This window comes from Rhinolophus sinicus, chromosome 3, assembly GCF_057876585.1.
Source record: "Rhinolophus sinicus isolate RSI-liver-muscle chromosome 3, RSI-T2T, whole genome shotgun sequence".
In the NCBI taxonomy this organism is placed as follows: domain Eukaryota; kingdom Metazoa; phylum Chordata; class Mammalia; order Chiroptera; family Rhinolophidae; genus Rhinolophus; species Rhinolophus sinicus.
In genome coordinates this window covers 38,975,298-38,998,917 of record NC_142503.1, presented here as the reverse complement: position 1 = coordinate 38,998,917, position 23,620 = coordinate 38,975,298, and the positions used below count along the sequence as shown (strand labels likewise).

Genomic DNA, 23,620 nt, shown 5'->3' with positions numbered 1-23,620 from the left:
TTAGTAAATAGTTTTTTTTTTAGCCAATCTGATAGGCGAAAAATCAAATCTTTTGTTTACTTTGGATTTTTCAAATTGTGAGGAAGAGAATTATTTCATATATTGAGTCTCTTTTTGTGAACTGCCTGTTCATAACTGTGATGGCTCATTTTATGGATCAACTTGACTGGCCACAGGTGCGCAGATTACACCTTATTCTGGGTGTGTCTGTGAGGGTGTTTCTGGATGAGATTAGCATTTGAATCCGTGGACTCTTAAAGCAGATGGTTCCCCAGTGTGGGTGGGCAGCATCTAATCCACGAGGGCCTGTAGACAACAAAAGGCAGAGGAAGGAGGGATTCACCCTTTTTTCTTGCTTCACTACTTGATCTGAGACATCTCATCTCATCTCCTCCTGACGTGGGACTGAGATTTACGCCATTGGCTCCCTTGGTTCTCCGGTCTTCGGACTTGGACAGAATTACGCCACCAGTTTTCCTGGATCTCCAGCATGGAGATGACAGATCGAGGGACTTCTCAGTCTCCATAATCATGTGAGCCAATCCCTCATAATCAATCCCTATCCATCTATCTCTCTGGAGAACCAGGACTGACACAACGCCCTCGTCCATTCTTCTGTGGGGTTGTTGGTCTTCTTCCTATTGATTTGTGAACATGGAGGAGGTTCTAAGTAGGCTCCACGGAAGAGAGGAAAGGGCTGAACAGGGTTGGTGTCAGGGCAGCTGCAAGGCCCCTCCTTCTTTGCAGCAGCAGGAGCGAAGTACAGAACTCTGCAGGCACTAGATTTCCACAGAATTGTCTGTTTTCAGCCCTGGCTTGTGATTTCATTCTCTGCGAGGTTTATAATTCTGAGGCTATTGCTGACCCTCGGGCCTGCAGTCAGAGAAGGAAGGAAGGAAGGCCCCATTCTTTGAGTTCCCTTTGTCGCCTGCGAGTGGGTGGGGGAGAAACTGCCTGAACCCCTGCGTCAGCCTGGGGAAGGGACTTGGGGGCCTCCTTGCTCAGCCTGTTTACTTTGGGCACCAGTTCCCGTTCTTGAGCTACAGGGTGTGGTCTTCCAGACCTGGAGTGAATCAACCCATGTCAGCTGTGCTGGACACTGTCCTTCTGGAGGCAACTACTGATGCTGCCCACCCCCGGCTGGGTGCCTTCTCGTCCACACACAGTCCTAGGCCCAAGAGCCAGAGGTAGGCAGACAACGCAGGATGGAGCTGGGGCTGCCTGGTCCTCAGCAGGTAGCTGGCTCCCTCTAGCCCTTTTGCATTGCCCAGAGTCCCACGGAGGAGGGTCAGTGCCTTGTGAAGCCAAGAAAAGTACCTTTTCCCAGGGCGGAACTTGGAGCTTCTGGCTACCCATGAAACCTCGAAGTGGTGTGAGTTGTTCTGTAAACTGTCTTACCACAACATACAAATCACACAGTTAAAAATGACCTAAGGAATACAAGTCATCGTTAGCTTGAAAGAATCTGCGTGCCAGAGTGGCTCATCTTGGGGCAGCCTGCCCTGAACCCCATCACACATTTCAATAATTTGTTAGCGCATGTGACGTGCCAGGTGCTGAGCTAAAGGCTTTACATGATTTGGCCCTTACAACACCCTATAAGGGAGTGACAGAAACGAGGCGTAGGGAGGTTAGGAAATGTCCCTAAATCACAGGGCTGGTAAATCACAAGGCAGGCATTGGAACTTAGGGCTGTATAATGCAGAACCTTTAAACACGGCACTAGACTATGGCTTTGTGTGCCTCCTGTGGCTCCCTCATCAATGTAACTGGCAAGGGAGGCCCTTACTGAGCGGCCAGTACTTCATGTTTCCCAGTGCTGTGCAGACTCTTCTTTTCTAAAACAGAGGCCCCTAGTTCTTGTGCTTCAGGATACTTACACGCATCACAGGTTGTCAAAAATGGACTCTTATTAAGCCGACACTGTACCTGAGTCCAGTGGAGACTGTCTAGAGACTAGACGAAGGACTTACGGTGGGTGGATGATTTCTTTTAGGTTCGTTTCTGTAGTGAAAAATAATTTCTTGTCCCCACTTCCTGTCCAACCCCTTCGCTTGTGAGTGGAGGTTTAAGCTTGGAACCCTGGCATCTGTGCTCTGACTCTGAGTTAACGCATGCTGGGATGCAGACCCATAACTAGAATCCAGAGGGGCAGACTGGGTTCTCTTTCAACCTTCTTCTTTGCTGAAGGTGCTCAACACGTCACTATGTAACAGCTGAAAAAAAAAACACATTGAACACAAAGAAAAAAATGACACACCCCTTAACCCACTATTTAAAAAGACAAACATTCAAAACACACGGACTGTGAAAGTCTCTTGTTTTTAAATCTTTTACTTCGTAAAGGTTACTAATGAGAGGTCTCACTAAAATAAAACATTTAAAAAAGTTTTAACTTTATTGTTTTAGGCCTGACCTGAAAGTACTACCTTTCTTTATAATAAATGCTCTCACCAGGGACATTTATGGAGAGTGAACCACATGGAAATGAGAACATGCTCCTATGGGTAGAAATTAACAATAGTCTTGTTAACGCCTCCAAAAGACAGGCAATTTTTATAAAATTGTTTCAATATCTGTTTCCCCATTGTCTCTAGAGCCCAAGATTTAGAGAATTCTTTCAGAATTCCTCAAGCTATTAAGTAGTACAGGGCTTCTGAGATGCAAAAAATGCCAAAATAGTACTTGCTATTCAATGTTCTCTCTCCTCTGTCAGTTCCTAAGTCACTACCGTGACTGTGACCGTCTTCAGAGTGGGAAGAAGTGAAGCTTTTCTTCACAGGCAATGGAGGTGACCCCAATTGTAATTTTTAGTTTCGAATAGAGAAAAGTGCAGCCAATTGAAGTGGCCCAAAATAAATTAGCGTTGAAACCAGCTTTTTAAACATTGGCATCGAAAAGGGTTAGTACTAATTTACAAATGACAAGTCACAGCGGAAGCTAGAATCAGCCTCACCTTCCAGGCTGACATCCAGGAGCACAGCTTGGCACCCCCGGTCAGGCCCTCTCTGAACAAGCCAACAGTGGCTGCCTGTGTGGAGTTCCTGTGTTTGAGAAACATACTTCCTAATGTCCTCGATGGTTTTTTTTGTTTTTTTCTCTTACGGGGGATGGGGGGCAGGTGTATAGAGGCAAAGTAGGAAGGAGATGGGGAGAAAGGAAAGTACGTTTCCGAGTTAGAGAAACTTCATGGCATGATAGCCTAATGGACGTGAACTAAATTTCACTGGCAACTGCACCCATAGTCAGAGCGACTAGACAAGGTCACTTCAAGAGGAAAATTCCAATTTCTGGAGTGAAAGCATGAAAGAGATCAATAGCAACTCCCTGAAGTTCTAAAAGCTGCCCTTCTGTTCTCTCTCCCCTCCCGTCTCCCCTCCCGTCTCTCCGCCCCCCGTTTACCCTACCCAATCCTCACTCTTAGGCTATCTCGTAATGTGATATTAGGAAACCTATGTCTGAAGAACATGTCCTCCTCAAGAAAGGCGTTGCATTGTCCGTTACAGAGGAGGCGACAGGGTCAGGCCCAGGTATGAATCTTGTCTCTCTCATTTATAAGCTGTGTGATACAGTCAAGGTATGTAACCTCTCTGAGTTTTAGCGTGCTCACCTGTGATATAAGGACAATAGAACCTACTGTGTGTATCTGTGAGGGGAACTGTGAAGAAGCACATAAATGCAAGTCTTTGGAGTCATATTGCTCATAGTCTCCTTTTCCCTGACCACATTCCAGCTGTGCTACCTCATGTAAATAACTAACTGAAATGTGTCTTATACAGCAGTTCCCCCTTATCCACGGTTTCACTTTCCGTGGTTTCAGTTACCCACAGTCAACCATGGTCTGAAAATATTAAATGGAAAATTCCAGAAATAAATAATTCATAAGTTTTAAATTGCTACCATGTTTCCCCTAAAATAAGGCCGAGCTAGACCATCAGCTCTAATGCGTCTTTTGGAGCAAAAATTAATATAAGACCTAGTCGGACCATCAGCTCTAATGCGTCTTTTGGAGAAAAATTAATATAAGACCTAGTCGGACCATCAGCTCTAATGCGTCTTTTGGAGAAAAATTAAGACCGGGTCTTATATTAATTTTTGCTCCAAAAGACGCATTAGAGCTGATGGTCCGGCTCGGTCTTATCTTTGGGGAAACAGGGAAGTTATTCTGAGCAGCAAGATGAAATCTTGCTCCCTCCTGCTCCACCCACCCGGGATGTGAATCATCCTTTTGTCCAGCATTTCCATGGGTATAGGCTCTCAGACCGTTAGTCACTTAGCAGCCATCTCAGTTATCAGATCAACCGTTGTGTCACAGAGCTTGTGTTCAAGTAGCCCTTGTTTTACTTAATAATGGCCCAAAAGCACAAGCTAGTGATGTTGGCAATTCGGATATGCCAAAGAGAAGTGCTTCCTTTTAAGTGAAAGGGTGAAAGTTCTCAACTTAACAAGGAAAGAAAAAAAAAAAATCATATACTGGGGTTGCTAGGATCTACAGAAAGAACAAATCTTCTATCTGTGAAATTGCCTAATTTATAAATTAAACTTTATCATCGATTAGTATATGCAGGAAAAAATGTAGTATAGATAGGGTTCAGTGCTATGCGAGGTTTTAGGCGTCCACTGGGGGACTTGGAACGTATCCCCTATAGATAAGGGGGAACTACTGTTTATGAGTTTCCTCATTTTTAAAGATAGTAATACCCACCTCAGATGGTCAGGGATAATAATATCCACTTTGTGAGGTCTTTCAAAAATTAAATGAGAGAGTTGGTACACCCCTTATGAGTATCTGGCACAGAGTAAATGCTTAATCAGTGCTACTTATTATTATTATTATTATTATTATTATTATTATTAACTAACATGTGTAATGTACCTATGACTTAGCAGAGGTTTGTTCTATAAATGGTTACACTTCCTACTTGTTCAAAAGCAGTAACGAGATACACTTTGATAAATCTTCAGTTATTCAAGCTAAATACACAGGCACATCTATCTGTAATTTTTAAATGTTTTATTGAAGTATAACATACATAAAGTGCAGACATCTTAAGTGTAAATTTAATTATATTTAACCTTGTTTTCAGGTGACTTTAAAAGCTAGTGTTTTCTGCTGAGTCTGTCAGAAGAAAGAAGATTAAGTTACCTAATTAAAAGACAGAAAAAGAAATGCGACATCAGATATACACAATTTTTACCAACAAACAGCATACATTTTATTTGTATAATTACCCACCATCTTGACTCATATTCTAAAGACTTGGATTCACTAGAACATTGGCAGTTGTTGCCAAGCAGAGGTGATACTTTCATAAAAGTGCCTGTAAGTTTGACCTCTGTAGCACCCCTGATTTAGAATCTTAATTTTTTTTCTTTAATTGGTTATATCTTGTAGGAAATTCAACAGCTTCTCTTGAAAGAGTTTGACAGACAGATGTTTTGCATTTGAGTGAAGCATAAACACCACCATCTCCTGGCTTTGAAAATTCTTTATTCTGAAAAATTTACAAGCAAATGACAATTCCCATTAGCAACTCCTCTACCTAGCAGTTGACATGTTTATTTTGGCAATAATTGTAAAGCTCATTCTGATATTCCTAAACATTCAAATGTGAAAAAGCAGGTGTCTTAGAACTGAAGAAACATTATTTTAATGTTATACTTTGCAACACACATTTCACCAAAAAATATAAGTTAGCTACATGTAAAAAATAAATAAATAAATAAAAGGACACTATGATTATGATGCTCTATTTGGCCTCATATCTTGAAAACTAAGTTGTAATAGGAGCCAGAGATTTGAAATGAGGAGTCTTTCATTCATATTAATAACTATCATCACTTTTGAGGGCCTTCTCTGCACTGGGCACTGTGCTCTCTGCATCATCGCTCGTAGTCTTTATAAAAAGCCCCATACAATTGGTATCATCCATTGTTACAGACAAAGAAACTGGGCTCAAAGAGATTATTATTTAGGCTAACTCATCTATGTGGAAGAGCCTGAATTTGAACCCAGGCTTCTCAGACTCCAATACCCTAGACTCTTTCAAGCACACACAATAATTTTCTTCAGTTGTTCCATGTTAAATATATTTAGTGTACTCAGAATATCATGCATGACTTCAAAGATCTGTTAGGGGTAGGGGGAGTGGAAAGAGAGCTAAATGTTTATATTCATATGTGTGTGTGTGAAACACACACACACACGCACACACACACACACCAAGATTCATTAGGGAATCTGCTTTCACTGAAGCTATATAAAACGTAAAAACCTCACTGGTGTGGACTATTGGACAGAAGGTCATATTGAATTACTGAAAAGTATGAATTTTAGTTTCATTTTAAATAAAATAGATTTTACTAATACCTTATGGATTTCAAAAATGGATTCCCATCCATTCTCTCATTTCATGCTCACAAAAACCCCTCGAACTAGGCAGAGTTTGTACTAAACTAATTTTACAGGTAAGAAAAACAAAGGCTGAAAAAGTTAAGTGCCTTGCTATTTAGCGTTAAACCCACACCTCCCTACAATACAGGGTCACCTAACAAATTCTTTCTGAATTACCCGATAATTATTGGATGAGACTGATATGTATTCTTATATTAATTATTCATATATAAGAGATGGCCTGAAGTGCTCAAAGATGTTATTTCAAACATTCCCCTTGTAATCACATTTCCATCATTCTTCTGTAAAACTTAACAAGACAGGTTTGCTAAATGAAGGAAAATTTCTGCCCAGATCCCGATAAAATTATTATAAATTCCAAATTAATAGGGTCTAAATAATTATGAGCTTATTATGGGGCTAAAAGCTGATAATGTTATTTGTTTCTGACATCTTTTTGCATTTGCTTCAGCCCCAAATTGAGCCTTTTATCTATTGCATTCCCACCCCCCACCCCCATTTCCTCATTAGAGAAACAGGACAAGAGAGGCATACAAGGAAAGAATTACTTGTATGTGAATAAAATTAATAACCCAAAATATAGAAGGGGGTGGAGAGGCATCTTTTTGGTAATTTATCATAATGTTTGGTAACAGCAATTTGCAGTAATGAAATAACTAATCTTTACTTCTCCTGGTATGTGCTGTGTTTATCGGTTTATGCTTTACTTACATTTTCTTATTACTCCATTTGTTAAATTATTTAAACTTACAAGGCAACCTCTAACTTATTAATAGTAAAGCAGCCTTCTGAAATGGGAGTCATGCAAACACTTATTTCATTTTTTATCCCTATTTTTAAGGTACCAAGCTGTTTCTGTCATTTACCCAGGGAATTATAGGAACTAAAAAGCTCAAGATCATTTACCACTGAGAACAGGTAACCCAGCTTGAACTCTAAGGGCTGTGAGAACTTATCTTTCTAAAGTAAACTTTATATAAAAGTCATCTGGGTGGAAATGTGGTTTTCCTCATGCTGGGTTTCCTGACGCTTTTAAAAGAGTCCTAAGGGATTAAGACGAGTGAGAGACAGGCTGATAGCATGAAAGGCCCAGGGCTCTTAGAGGTATTTCTTCCATGATTAAAAAATAATGATTTTTTTTTTTTTGTTTGCCAGGTGCAAGGAATAAACACTCCTAGATTCCCTCTGTTCTGTCGTTTCCCTCTAATCTACAAACACGCCACAAAGACTTCTCTGTTCCTTCCCTCAATCGCATTTCTCATTCAGACGTCCTTCCTGTTTGGGGTTCTATTTCTTACTTCCATTTGGTTCTTTCCTTTCCTGTATGGGCTTCTAGGTTTGTTTGTTTTCAGGTTTCTCACATTTTTCTATTTCTGAATTGTTGCTCTCTGCAGGACAATCTCCGTGTCTCACTCCTTTTTCATTTTGCTTCCTGTCTGTTACGTACCCCGTATTATTCATCATCTTTGTTTCTATTTATTTCTTTTCTCCTAGCTCTTATTTCTTTATCTCTGGCCTCTATTTCCTCTCCTTGATTCTCCTGTTCCCATCGCGATGCCCTTTGACCAAACATCCTCTCCCTACTCCCTACTTAAAGCAACGGAAGAAACGTGCCCCACTAGCATGGAACAGAAAGGATAGAATAGAACAGAAAGGTGGCAGACTGAACCCGGGAAGGGCGTGTTTAGTCATGTTAATAACTTCCCTGTCCTCTGTGGGTCCCCTGCAGTCTCCTCCACAGTCTGCATGTGTCCCAAGCCTGAGAACAAGGCAAACACAAGGTGAGGCCTTGGGGACGGCAACTGCGGAAGCTGTTTTTAAATTCAGTCAGGTCAGCATTCGTCTCAGAAACTACAAAACAGGATTGTATTTAAAGCACACAGTCACTCAGATCAGCTTTCCAACAAGCCAGAATCCATACCCTCTGGAATCTAAAACTAAAGGTAAGGGTAATCAGAATGTTTCCACTTGACCCTGAATTACTTTTAAACTACCTGTGGGAGGGTCTACTGCTGACCTCCAGAATAAACATTGCACTTCTCATGACTTGGCTATGACCCAGCCCCACCCTTGGCATCTTTTATTTTAAAAATATTTCCAGATATGTTTATAAATAAATCACGCGTTTTAGAACTGCCTTGCCCCCACTCAATTGTACAGCAGAGGAAAAATCCGTGACAGTGAACACTGGAAAGTTTGCTTCTCTCTTACCCTTCAGAAAGGGGAAAAAAAAAAAAAAAAAAGCATCATAGTAAGTATTTAAAAACCAGATGAATAAAGGTCTCAGAAAAACAACTTCACCAGCCCAGCAGTAGTAAGACAACCAAACGTACAAACAACTTGACCTTTCTTCCTTCCCCTCCTGACACCTGGGGTGCTGACACCAGGGGGGTCAGTCTTGAAGAATTGTGCACTCAGAAGTTTGGGGGCAGCAAGGACTGAGGAGACCCGTTAGTACTGCTGCTCGGGAAGGATGAGGACAGAGCTGATTCCATTTTTCCTTTTTCAGGCAGGTGTCAATGTGTTGATTTTGAAACTGAGTCCCAGGGAAAACACCTCACTGTTCAAATTCTTCAAAACAACAACAAACCCTGCACTTTTCACATGTTTTTTATTTTGACAAAAGAAGTCTCTTTTTAGTTTGTATTTTTAGGGTGAGGTAAAGCGGGGAAATTACCCTAAATTTGTAACGTTGTTTACAAGGATCCTTTCTGAGGTCAGTCCTTCCTGCCCTTCCACCCTGGCCTACTCTTTAGACAAAAGAGAGAAGGGCTGGGTCTTAGGAGGAATGAAGACAAAGGCTCAGGGCTTGAGGTTGTCTAATGTGGCACAGTGAGGTGGGGTCTAAGCAGAAGGGTGTGTCCCCAGGCATAGGACACCAGGAGTCCTTCCTAGGAAGGCAGCTTTCAGGCCGAGGTCTGCCCACTCACGTGGGCAGAGCTAAAGAGGAGAAATTACATACCGTCACCTGGGGACCTCTTGGTCCGGGAGCCTCTCTGTAATAGCATCTGAGGATTTTTGTGTTCACTTCCTGGCTTCAAAAAGATAAAAAGATGAGCTGAGAACTGAACCCATATAACAGAAGGACACACACAGAGAGGAATAAATTACATTCTCACAAATACACATACAAAAATTATGCACTGGGGTTTTAATTTTAGTGCTAATTTTTCCCCTCTAAGGATGGTTTAAAATAAAAAGACCCGAGAAACAAAAATGAAACAAGAACAATCATTGGCCAGGTAAGGTCCAGTTCCTGGTATTCTTGAGATTTTCAAGTTCAGTTGTTTGTGAACCCTCATGCCCCCGATTCCTGTCTCCATGGTCTCCATGGTTGGCACGAGAAGGGTCACTGCCTGGTCTCAGGGCCTTTATCCCTTTTGGGGAGCCAAGCAATCGTCCAAGTTAGGATGGTATGCTAGGCTGGGCTCTGCACCTCTCTTTTTCCTGCCACAGAGGGAGGGGTTGACTGGCTCTGCTTCCACCAGAAGAGAACTACCTCCAGGCCGATGTTCCCAGAAAAATGCACCAGCACAATGGAAATACCATGAACTCCTGTTACTTATTTTGTCACACAAACATCCCATGCTGGCATAGGCTGAGGTATCATCCTTCCTTTTTCTGACTCTTTTTAAAGACATGTGACTCGAGTAGATGTATTCATTTCCTAGGGCTGCCATAACAAGAATCCCAAAATGGGTGGATCTCTATTTAATAAGTAGAAACTTATTCTCTCACTTCTGCATGCTGGAAGCCCAAACTCAATGTGCTGGCAGGGCCACGCTCCCTCTGAAGGCAGGGGGGAAGGCTCTGTTGCAGGCTCTCTCCCAGCTTCTGGTAGCCTTGGGCATTCCTTGGCTTTTAGATACATCATCCAGTCCTGTGTCCTCTTACTGTGTTCTCCCTGCGTCTTCACATCTTCTTCCCTCTGTGTGAATCTCGCTCTGTATCCAAATTTCCCCTTTTTACAAGGACACCAAGTCATATTGGATTAGGGCCCACCCTAAGGGCCTCATTTTAACTTGGCTAAATCTGCAAAGACCCTATTTCCAAATAAGGTCACATTCTGAGGTTTGGGGGCTAGTACATCAGCATATCTATGCTGGGGGACACAATCCAGCCAATGCCAGTCACCAACCTTGCCGTTTAAATATTTTCTCAACTTATAAGAAAAACTACTCTCTTGTTTTGTGGGCCAGCATGTGGAATGTTCTGCAATAACTAGATTCAAACAAGCGGCAAAGGAGGGCTGCTTCCATAGGTTAAATAGTGGCCTTGGCTTTAGAATCCTCTGCTTAGCCACTTCCCCTTGTGTGGCCTGCGCAGTTGCCTCTTCCGGTTTCCATGAATGAAGTGGGAATCTGATTTGTACTTTCAACTGAGGTTTCTCTTTTCTAAGCTCTGCTCCAGCACTGGGACATATCAGAGTTGCCTTTCCTTTCTATAATAGTCGCTCTCACAAGTAACAAAACACTTATTATTGATGTGGTGGGGGGTGCTGGAAAAGGTGTTAACACAGGTACTTCTGGTTGCCCAATAGCAATTCACATACATTATTGTGCAGTTATAAGTCTGAAAGTGAAACTTAAGTGTTTTAAGATGCTGAGATGAAAATTGAAAAGAGTAATCGTTGAGGCTGGGTTGTCACAGAATTTTCTTAATACAATCAGAGCACATTTGGGTCAATGAACATCTCATCTCGGGTTCTCTAATTCTCTCAGCAATATTCATAACAAATCCAAGACAGCAGTTGTATCCTCCAGGGCTTACAAAGTGACACGGTTGATCACCTTTCATTTCCATCGCACTCCTGCCCTACCAGATTCTCATACCTTCCTCCTAACTTAGGGCAACAGATGTGATAAGCAGATGAGAAAAATGATGAGGTGCAAACTGTGGGGGCACAGCCCAGGTGGTCTCTGGGGGCCCCGGGGCCTGGGTCTCCAGCCTATGGCTCCTTTCCTTTCAGCTGGCTGCTAGCTCCATGCACAGGCTGGTGGTACACTAAAACATGTTGATTTCATTGACAGGTTGGGCTAGTTTTCAGTGTCTTGTTTGGACGTTCTGTTTTGATTTTGATTTTCCAGTTTTTCTAGTTGGGCAAGACTTGGGTAGATAAGTTGGATCAGAGGAGAGAGCTCTCACTTATCCCACTCTGACTACAAAGGTGCAGGTGAAATTTAAAAGGGAAATGGGTGAGAGTAAGCTTAGAAGAGCCAGGTGAGAGACAGAGCCAAACCCTTGTTTTTGCATAGAGCAGACAGGAGTGATTCATGCAAAAGTGGGAGGGAGGACTGGAGATCCTTTCTTTTTTAAAAAATTTTCCCACCAGTTGGAAAAATTTGTATTTTTCTTTCTGATAATCCATGAGCACTGTACAAAATTAAACAGCACAGAGAAAGGGAAGATTTCTGTGAGCTCAACACTTCCCCACATTGTCTGGGGGGGTGGGGGGCACACTGATGATAGTTCAGCGTATTTCTTCCAGACTTTTTATATAGGTTTACATCTCGATCTAAATAGAATCATTAACAGGATCATAACATTCTGATTATTCTGTACCTGTTCTTCCTCTTCTTATAGGGCAGAGATTTTTACGTATCAAACCATGAAGATGTAACCTATTAAAAAAATCTTTCACATTTTAAAATACAGCAATTCTTGCACAGATTCAAAGCATACAGCAAGCATACAAAATCAAATAAAAGTCTTCTGTCCTTTACCTCTAGTCCTTTTTCCCGAAGTTAACCACAAAACTCCACTAAGTTTCCTATATATCGTTCTAGAAAATACAATTAATAATATTTCCATATATGTACATATAGAAATTATTTTGTTCTGTACCTTGCTTTGTTTATATAATACGTCATGATAGTTTAAATCTATATATAGATATATCTTATTCTTTTAAACAGATCTGTAGTATTCCATTGCATGAATACATCATTATTTAATCAATCAGTTCTCTATTAATGGACACAAGATTTTGTAAGAAAACAAGCAATTCTAGAATAAACATATTTACACATACATCTCTGGACACAGAATAAAATATTGGTGCTCATTTCGCCACATTCTCACCAGCTCTGGGCATTAGCACTGTATTTACTGATTTATCTTTTTACAAATATTTTGCCAGGTTGGTGATGTTTTGCTCTAACTTTCATTTCTTTGGTTATTAAGGAATCTCATCCTATTTTATATGATTTGCTACCCTGAGTTGCCTGATCATGACTTTTGCTTTGGTGTTGTTGAAATGTTTATCTTTTTCTTATTGATTTATAAGAGGATGATTGTATTTCAAATGAAGACATGCATCTAGAACATCAATGATGCACCTCAAAGATTTAAAAGGCATGTATTTTTACATATTCATGATTCTGTAGTAAACTCAACAGACACCAAGCTGAAGTTTACATCTGTTAAAGCAAATTTTTCCTAATAAAGTGTAAATCATGTAAAAAAAAAAAAAAAAAAAAAAAGATACAGGAGGAGAAAACAGCTCGTTTTCCAGTGTCTCTGGCCCTCAGAAGAGCACTTTTAGAGAGACAGTGAACATGCTAAGGAAATCCTTCTTATCTGTGTAACATTCATTCCTCAGAAGCAACTCTTTGCTAGCCTATCTTAAGATACACATCAGTAAAAATAATAAAACAATTCTAAGTGACAGATGTCCACTCATTCTGATTCCCCCTCAGTCCAGATCACCACAGTTTCCGTATGATACTTAAAAACAAGCCATTTTACAGAGCCAGTGACATCATGATGGTCAGCACTGCACTCGTTTTCACTCCCTCGCACACATTTTCCTACGGGATGAGTGGCTTCCTTGTTTAAATATGGAATTCACTGATCATAAAATGGATTCCATCCAGATACAAAATGTGAAAAAATGAACTCATGGGAAATGACCCTTGAAATGCACACCACCCTCAAGACTTGAAAGGATTTTCTATTTCATCAACTTTAGATGAGCCATAATAATAAAACATAAAATATTATACAAAGACTAGAAACATCAAGAGTCACATACCTCATAGTTCTTCCCAAATCTCGTCTTCTTAGCCTAACTCCTTCTCAGCATATACAGCGGGTCCACTTGGCCTCTCTCCAGGAATCACACGCCTTGGTTGGGCTAAGGGTTCCTTTTTGTGCTTCTAGAACACTCTGTGCATGCCTCTCTCCAATCACTTGCTGTACAATTTTGAAATGATATGGGAAGTGTCTTCTCCCCACCTTGATCGCCAGCTTCACAGGTTACGGACCGTGTGGTATTCTTCTTTGTGTGCCTGCCAGCTCTCACAGTGGCTTCTCAGTAATGACTTGTTTTGGTGTGTTATTGTTAATATTTTGAACTATGTGGAGAATAGCTTGCTCCCATTTTTGCTCAGCTGTGGCAAACACAGCAGATTGCCCACTTAACCGCCTTTGCTGCCACTTCCCCCTTTATCCTTGCTGACAGAGCTTTGATTTTGTTTGAAGGTTCACTCGCCACAAAGCTATGTGCTCAGGAAATGAGTCTTCTGGCTGAGCTGGCATGGGGACATGAATGGTGACTGGTCTGGGCAATCTTGGCCGTCCCATTCCCCTGGCCTATGTATGGTGGCCCAATCCTAGCCAATGAGATCTGAGAGTACGTCATCTGGGGAGCTTTGGGAAAAGGCTTTCTTCTACTATAGACAGACTCATGAAGGAGATCCCACCTCTTCCTGGGCATTACTGTATTGCATGGGATATCTGTAACTGTGGCAGCTATCTTGCAACATGAGGACATCCTCAATGTGCTAAAGACTGCAGAGACATCTTCCATGGTTGGGCTGGAGCTGCCCTGCCTGCAGATTTCATTGAGAGATAATTAACCTCTGCATGTATCATAATGGTACATCACCACACTTCACAAAAATGGGGAGAAACCAGAAGGGATTTAGGAGCCCTAGGTTGGGGGAAACAGAGTCAAAATCAAAAGTTAGAAGGAATCAGGTTTTATCTTATGGTAGAGAAGCCTGTGTATAAACTTGGTTGCTGTTTTCAAGCTCAGGGAGGGTTTTATGGATGAGGTAACAAACAGTTATTCCCCATGACTTCTAAAGATTTAACTGGAAGAGGAAATTGAATTAAAGCAGGAGAGACTCTGGCTGGATTTAAGTGAGAATTTGCCTGTAGGGATGATAAAACCCTGTCATGGGCCACTGAGGATGAGAATCTGTCCCTTTGGAAAGGGACAAGAATGGAAACCATGAGTCTCTGAACAGTGTATTATTCACCTACTTAAGGCAATGAGAAAAACCAAATGACTACTGGAAATTTGTAATTTCATGCTACCCTAGATTACAGAAGCTACTGAAATTTAAATAGATGAGGAATCAGCTACAGACCCCCAAAAGCATTCATTGGGCTATAAGTTTGATCCAACAAAGCTGGAAATACCTGCTTTAGCCCTATCAGGCCAAATGTCAGCCTGACTCCAGTTTATAATTTACGTTGAACACACAATACTTACTTATCAGAGCTCTGTGAACAGTCACATGCCCCGAATGAGGACTTTGCATGAGAAATGTAGCCTCGGGGAAGGTGGCCGATTGGGTGCTTATTTCGGGGGTGTTCATTAGCAAGGCCGACCCTAATCTGAATCCACTTTTCTATGGAAGAATGTGAAAAAGAGTATCGGAATCGGTGAGTCCTCTGACCACGCTGACATTCTAAGGACACACAGAATTCAAGTCACCTGGCTGCCAAGTGCAGGGCAGCTCTGCTGAGGGCCACCCGTTCCTGAGTCCAAGGCCTGGGTGAAAGGAACTGCTCAAACAAATTATACTGCAAGTTGATTTACTAGCTGTGAAATTAGGGCATGGATCATAATGAACCCACGACAATGACTACCTCTCCTCTTACAACCAATTGTATATAAAGGCTATTATTAGCAAGATTCCACATTAACCCCAGGAGCTAATGTAAATACAATAAAGGCATATTAAAATCAGTTTTAAAAGGTTTGCTCTTGTTGATTCGATTATGTGCATATCACCACCTCATTTTACTGAGATCGCTGCTGGAATATTTCTAAACTTGTAAGGACAACTCCGAAAATGAAGATTATGTGTACTGAAACTCATTCTTTCACAAATCAACAAGGACTCTTTTGGTCATAGCAGGCCTGTTTCTACTGAGGCTTTTACTGAAACAGCAGGAGCTGACACAGATACTGGCAGCAAATGTGAGTCCCGTCCCAGCCCCCTTTCTCCTTTTCCTTTGCACGGATTCTCCAACTCTCCTTTCCTCTTGTTTTTGAGACTCCCTTCACGCCCTGCCTAAGTCTCCAGTGCACTGGGGCACACACTCCTGACAGCTCACGAGCCCTGGAAACAGCCTGAGGGTTTTCAAAGACCTTCAGATGACACGTGGTGAGGAGCTGTGTGGGCTGCTGCTGTCTTATCCTTTCCCTCTCCCACCGGCCTGGTGCTTGCAGTGGATGGAGGGAAGTCTGTAAATTTAGTTGGTGCCAACCTGACTGTGTTGTTCTGGCCCTCAATCTTTCCCTTCAGCTCAAAGTACAGAACAAGCCCTCACACAGGAGGCTGGAACCGGACATCTTAGCTTTGGAGTCACGCAGACCCAGGAACAAACCCTCCTCTGCCACCTAATAGCAGAAGGTCTTTAGGCAAGATATTTAATCTCTAAGAGCCTCAGTTTCCTATAAAAAGAGGATAATACCTACTTCCCACATTGTAAGGATTAAGTAACAGACATTTTAAAAGCATTTATCATTCAGTATCAATATAGAGAAGCAAATACCCCTTTTTACAATAAGAGACTTCTAAATACCTGCGCTCAGAACATAGCAATAGATAGTATGCCGCTTGCACTACAGTCATTTCCTTTAAAAAGAAACCCCAGCATAGGGCCTCCTACCCCAGGAAAATATCTGCAGAGCCGAAGGACCTCATCCCAAGCACAGGGGAGACTATTTTCCTAGAGCCATGGAGGCGATAGCCACATTGCATGTAGCACATGCCTCCCTGGGACACGGGAAGGTTAATGAGATAACATCTAGGTGGAAAGTGCTGAGTGTGCTAAATATTACCATGTTGCAATTACCCTGATGCTGGAGCAAGCTTTCCTTTGTCCAGATTATTCAAGAGCATGCAGCTCGGAAAGAGAAGGTGCAGCAGATGGGATGTAATGTAGGCAAGTCAAACACACCCTATCCCAGGCAAACTGTTCAGTGACGTGGGGATCCGCAAATAGGGGAAGGACTTCGGCCTCTGTGTTGCTGCAGTTCAAGTGTTTCACTTTCTGGCTTTACAGTGAGATCCTGCCACGTTTCTGTGGCGCTTCCGAGAGGCCCCTGACTGCACAGCCATGGTGGGCCCACTCCTCAGCCCCCGGACCTGGGGCAAGCCACACCACCTCTCTGAGCTTCAGTTTCCTTTCCTGGAAAGTGGAAAGAATAATCGCCACCTATTTCACTCGGTTCTGAGGCTAACAAAGCAAAAGGGCTTTGAAAATTATAAAGTGATGCACATGAATGTAAACTATCAGTTATCACTTGCTACTCTCTTCTTTCTTATCTGACCACAGCCAGCGTTAAGAAGTAAAGGTCTCTGATTCTAGTTGCAGGTCACCAACCATCATATCACAAAGTCTAGTTGAATTTCCACAAGGCTGAATTATGGATTAGGGGCACTAAGAAAAGAAGGTACTATTGGTTCTATTTTTAAGGACCAGCTTATCCACGGCTCAGTGCTTACAGCTTGTGGATCCACTAAGCCACGCTATTCTATAGAAATAGTATTAGCTTTTATGTATGTAGCACTGGGATTTTTCAAAACCCTTCCACATATATTATCTCATGGTGGTGTTTAGTGTCTATCTGTAGGTTTCTGTCTCTCCCAACTAAATCTTTCGGTATACCTGCTTTTCTCCTCACTGTTTTTCAGCACTTTGCCTCTGGAAAAGGCACAAACCCAGAGATTCAGGGAGCCAGGGCGTGACCCCAGCAGCCTTACTGGATGTGGGCCTGTGGCAGCAATGACTAAGGAAATGAAGACGGCTCTGAGCTGCCCAGCCAGTCTCATGGACCGGACACAGACAGCCCTGTTCATAGGAAGACAAGCGTCCCTCCACGACCCGCGGTCACCAAAGCCGTTTCAGGAAAGGCTCCCCTGTTCCCAGACCTCGGCTGCTGGTGACTGACAAACCAGCCCCTCAATAATCTTATTGTACGTTTTCAAAATAATTCTCTGTAATGCCCCAAGAATGTCTGAACTTCTGTGTGAACTCACTAGTTTGCATATTTTTCATCTTATTAGTGGGAACTGCGATAGACTAGGCCCATGACCTTGCCTTTCCATGGATGCAAGGAAGGGCAGTCTCTCCTGCTGGTGACCTCGCAGTGCCCTGCTGTCTCCTGATTCTCCCTTACACCCACTCCAGTCTCTTTCTTCCCTCTCCGTCTTCACAACCAATGTTAAGAAAGAAATAGCTTTGCTTCGAGGACAGGGTCCTCATTAGAGAATGCCACAAGTTTCTGGTTCTGAATTTTCGTGAAGCAAGATTCTGAAAGGAGAGAGCAGAGCTGGTGCTGCCTTGGAGCGCCTGTTTACTCTGACCCCGTGCCGCTGGGACCGCTGGGAAGGGCGCACTCAGCTTCTGATTTCAGGATGACTGCACACGACCCCAGTTCTAATATAGCTTGTCATTCATAAATCCCAAGACATCACAGGCCCAACCAGATGTAATGTGGCCTGGCCTAATCCTTCTACGGTGATGCAAAGGAGAATGGAAGTTAATCCTTAATTAAAAACGAGACCTGATATTGGAAAATTGAGGTTTTAAAAATGCTTGGAATGGGCCTATTTGAGAGTATAGTCGAGTGTATGGATACATCGATTTAGGAGATACTATCTTATTTTGCTAGATGCAGCTAATCATGCAGAATCATAAAGAAGATAAATACCACATTTCATGGCTATAAGACAAAGTGCTTCCCCAAACCTCCACCTAGGCTTCAGCTATACACAGCACGATATGCTTTGATCCACACATGAGATTCCTCTCCATGAATTTCTAGTTGGAAGTATCTGTCACAGAAGAAATAGCCTCAGAGTTAAGGGCCTACAACAAGGTCAAGGGCTGCACTGGTAAATAACATTTAAAAGTAATTCCCAAGTATTTGCTTAAGTCATCCATTCACTTACGTATTTATTCAGTTTTTCACAAGAAACCTTTATTCGTAACTAAATTTGGGTACAATACCTTGTATGTATGCTACATGCAATGAGAAGATATAGTCATTCTGGCTATTAAACAACTAAAAATCATGGTCAAGCAGACAGAAATTTACCTCTCAAACTAAACACCACTGCAAGAAACGTCACTGCAACTGTGTTATTAATAACCAAGTGACGGCTATAGAACACGAGGCCTGGGATCTGAGAAAGACAGACGAGCCTAAGTCGCCAGGCAAAGATCAGTGCTGAGCGGGACCTTAAAGGACGGAGAGTGAAGAATTTCAGCCGTGTTTCCACTTTCCTCACAACAAAAGGCAGAAGGAACTGTGCTCTTTTTTTCACTGCTCCTCGAGGCTGAGATTCAGAACGAGAAATAGCAGATTCGAGGATGCACAGATTCAGTATCCTCCTAACACCCCAAAAAGTTAGAATTGACTCTAGCTTGGAGGGATGAGCCCTTTAAACTAGTAGCATCTGCTTCAGAAGAGGCCTTCAGTCATTAGTTGAATGAATGAATGACCAAGATGATCCCCAGAAGAACTGCCCCACTCCCAACTTTCACTCGCTTCCCAGGTGCCCTTGCAGCCTCCTGAAGTGAAAAAGGCAGAACTTGTCCCCAGGCTCTGTAAATGACTAGATTCTCATTGACAGCCTCCTTCCTGCAGAATGAGGTTATGCAGCGATTTGCAAAGGAGTCTGTAATGTTAGGTTGTTTTCACTCCTTGTCCACATTTCCTTGGGCACGTGAATGAGAATGTTTCTTGGGTCAGCACCTGGATACCTCCTCAGCTTTTCTAGGTATTGGTAATTGCTTTCCAAAGCAGCTACATCAATTTACACCCCCACTGACAATGTACAATAGTTCCTGTTTGATTACATCCTTGCCAGAACTTGGTCACCAAGATGAGAAGCGTAAAGTGACATCTCATTGTTTCAGTTCGCATTTCCCTGGTTACTGTCAAAGTTGAGTCTTTTCTCTGAAACTCCTATTAGATCAATGTGAGAGCTTATCTACTCTCTGAGTCTCTTGGCTTCCTTTTCATACTTGTCATCTCTTTGTCTCTTTGTTCTACTTTATGAATAATGTCTTCCAGTTCACTTGCTTATTTATATTTTTACTATGCCTAATCTTCTGTTTAACCAATCCATTGGATTTTTAATGTCAGTGATAACATATTTTTATTTTCAGGAATTCTGTTTGTATTGCAAATTTTCAAGATCATTACTTTTAGTCTCTTTTTTCCTTATATATTTTAATCCCCTTTATTATTACTTTTTGCCAATTAAACATCCATTCATTTTATGTGTGACTGATAATTATAATATCCAGTGTCATTCGGGGTCTGATTCTTTTGTGTGGTTTTTTTTTTTTTTTTAATATCCCCCATGGTGTCTTGATTGCTTGTGTGTTTTTTGAGTTTGGCCGGTCAGGCAAGATTCTCCGGTGTTTCATTGTGCAAATATTTGAAGGTGGGTGCCTGCAGAGAATATTGGTTTTATTTCTGCCATGTGCTTGGAAGTAACTAACACCTGAAACCACTTTAAAATAAATTTTTAGCTTAATGTTTTTAGGTTTTCACAGATAATGGGAATTTTGGACCACACACCCCTGTGTGAGTTTGCTTGTGCTCATGAATTTTCAGGGGAGATTTTCTCCCCCCACCACCCAGCATAATGGTCAAGATAAACAAATTTCCTTGTTATCCCCATCTGTTAGGTGGGTTTATTTCTAGTTCACCTGTATACAGAAGGTGTGGCCCACTAGAGTCCTAGCTTCATTTGAGGGTCTCTTATTAGAATTCACCTTGGTTGGGCCCTGGCCTTGATCTCCGCTTTATCTTATGCCACCATCAAGACCCAAAGTTAATGCCAGCAGGGCTCTAGTGATGCGCCATAGAGAAGGTGAAATTCAGAGCACACTTACCTTTCAGGACTCCTGCTTTCACTTCATTTACCTCTGACTATTTCTTACTTTCTTACTAGCTTTGTGATGCATCTACAAATAATTTTTAGTTTTGATAGTTTATGTAGCATTTCTAGTTGTTTTCAGTGAAGGGTTGTTCAGAGTATCTAATTTGCCATACTGAAGGAAACAGGAGTTCTATTAAATCATTTATTGCATTTTTCTGTATGTTTGTAGTATTTTGTATCTAAAAGAATAACAATTTTAAGAAAAACTCCTGGAAGGAAATAGGCAAAAAAGTGTTAAGTTAGGATGGTGAGATTATTGGTGAGTATTCCCTATCCTCATTTTACTGTACGATGTACATACAAAAAATTAAAGTTGGTAATCAAATGAAAGTCTTTAGGATCACATCTTAAATAATGGTTCAGTTCCATTAACTGAAATGCCAAGTAATTCTTAAATAATTTTAATCAAGTAAGTTTAAGGAGCAAGTATACCTTCCCTCTGAAAAAGAACGAAGAAGTAGGTAACACTGAGAATTACTAAATGCACGAGTATAAAACCACTACCCAACTTTAAAATACATAAAATGATCTTATCTAAAGCTTGTTCTGAAAGAGATGAATACATAGTTTCCCCTTAAAAAACAATGTGATGTTTCCAATAAAAATATCTTAGGAAAATTAAAATTTAACACTTGCTCATTAAATAGTATAATTCTTTAAAAATCTCTTTTTGAATTTCTTAAAAATGTAAAAATGGCTGCATAGTGTTTCTTAAGTAAATAATTCAAGTTCATGCCACATTAATTATAGTATCTCAGTCTTCTGAGTATTTGTGGACTAATGGTACCCAACTTTATGGTACCCAAACGTCTCGACACTACCATAGAAAATAGCCCTTCTGACCTCGTCATTCCCACATTCATCAACAGGAGGTTATCAGACTCTCAAATTGTTGCCTACATGGTAGGCGAAATGGTACCTCATTGTGGTCTTTCCCCTTTTTGACAGCAGCATAATATATCATTACATGAAAGTAAAGTAATCTGTTTTTATCTCAATAACTTCTCTATTGATGGTGTTTTAGGTTCTTTCCAATTTTTTGTTATAAACAATGCCACAAACAATTTTTTTGGTGCATACATCTTCACACAATTGTTTTCGCACATCCTTAGGATAAATTCAATATTTTGCTACATGTTGCCAGACTGCCATACTTTGGAGGAGGCTCGAGTTCTTACTTTAGATAAAAGTTCTACATAAAAATCTAAATTCCTAGATTAAATTTCTAGAACTAAAATTTTTTTCATTTACATTTAAAAATTTTACGTTTTATTACTTTAAAGTCTCACTGCCTCCCATTAGCTATCGATGTATCATACTTTCAGAAAAAAATATGTAAATACAATAGCCCAAATGTACAAAACAAATAAGTTAGGGAAGAACGATTTGCATTACAAAATTATTATTTGCTTTACAAAATGGCACCAATTTAAATTGAAAGCACTTTGAGAATATTTGAAATATGACCAAATTTGCAAAAATTCAATTTATACATAACTTTTCCAGAATATCTCATGCACACAAAGTGAAGTATATTTGTTGCAACAGGATTTTATGAATCTGTGTTTGATTGAATCTGCTGCTGCTTTTTTGAGAGGCAAATTGTATACAGTATAAGGAATCCATGAAGGATTAACAAAACTGCAATTATGTGATATTTTTTCTCTAAAGCTCATTTTTTTTAAAGCCTGTGCTTCAAAAGTAGAAAGAATATGCATTTCCCCTCCCCTGCCTTTCAGACTTCCAAATGCATGCCAGCCAACAGAGTGGCATATGGCACATAACAGGCATAGTCAACCTCCCACCAGCTTATTTGCAGAACCAACAGTACATATTGAACTAAACCACACCTCATGTCAAAGACTTTTAATCATGCTTTACCCTTTGGTGTAGGAGAATGGTGGTAGTCAGGGGGTGGGGGGGGGGGGGAGGAGTGAGACCTGGCTGTTGGCAAGATCACTGAAGGGAATAGAAATATATCATTACCGGGCAGGGTGGTGGCCTTCTTATTCATTGGCTCTAATTCCCTTGCCAGACAAATGAAATGACAATGCTGTAGGGCTTACAAAAACTGGGGCAACTCTGGGGCAGTGGGTGGCCAAAAATGTATTAATGACAGCCTGCCTGGGCCTTTGAGTGGCAGATAAAGCTCAGATACACACTCCCCACATTTAACCAGCGCCAGTACTGTCTAACAGTCACCCAGTCTTTTGTTTCAATCACTCATTTTTTTTTAGCCTGATTCAGAAATATGCAACATACCATTTAAAACACTTTCGTTTTTGTAAGAAAGGTCTAACATAGAAGCTTGAGAGGGGCATTTTTCCAGTCAATTTGGGAATCCCCGCCTGCACCCCGCCCATAATTAGCCTGTGGCCTTCAGAATAGCCCAGGAGGAGGAAGGTGGGCATCGGCCAGGTCCTTCAGCACTTCCCTTCTTCCCTTCCACACTCCTGTCCCTCAGCTCCCATCAGGCCGCCAAGCTGTACGCAGCACTTTCCAGATGCCCACTGGTCACCTCTAGATGGCCAAATGAGGTGCTGTGTCCAGGGCATGTTTGGCACTTTCAGACTTTATGGACTCTGGACTAGAAAAAGAATTGACCCGTTTTATTTTTTGAGGTCAGTGGGAAATCAATTAGTGGGAAAAGGACTAGACTGGGTATCAGAGACTTGGGTTTACTCCCAGCTGGGCCACTACTTAGCCGTGTGACCTTGGGCAAGAAACTCAATCCCTCCAGACCCAAGTTTTTTTAGCTGGAAAATGAGGGTTGAACTAAGGGATCTAGGGAGCAAACCAGATCCAACTCACTTGATCGATTTTGTGTGTTTGTGGGTGCTGTGTCTGTGCAGCTGTGTATGTGTATATGTGTAGAGTATAAAAAGATAAACCCAAAGAAAAATGGATTAAAGCAACCACAGTGTAAACACTCAGAAGTGAAAGTAAGCAGCTGGAATGAGGAGGAGGTGTGTCCAAGGAGAGAGCATCCCATTGGCTTGTATAA

At 41.4% G+C, this 23,620-nt stretch overlaps 1 non-coding gene across 1 annotated transcript in view; it reads right to left on the bottom strand.

The window, feature by feature from the left end:
- Nucleotides 1–4,993: 4,993 nt before the first annotated feature.
- LOC109453655 (uncharacterized) overlaps nucleotides 4,994–23,620 on the bottom strand; it is a 77,978-nt gene continuing 59,351 nt past the window's right edge. The window contains exons 5-6 of the transcript XR_012495125.2: nucleotides 9,378–16,846; nucleotides 4,994–8,627 (exon numbers count right to left, since the gene is read on the bottom strand). This is a non-coding gene — a transcript (uncharacterized LOC109453655). The remainder of the gene's footprint in view (nucleotides 8,628–9,377; nucleotides 16,847–23,620) is intronic.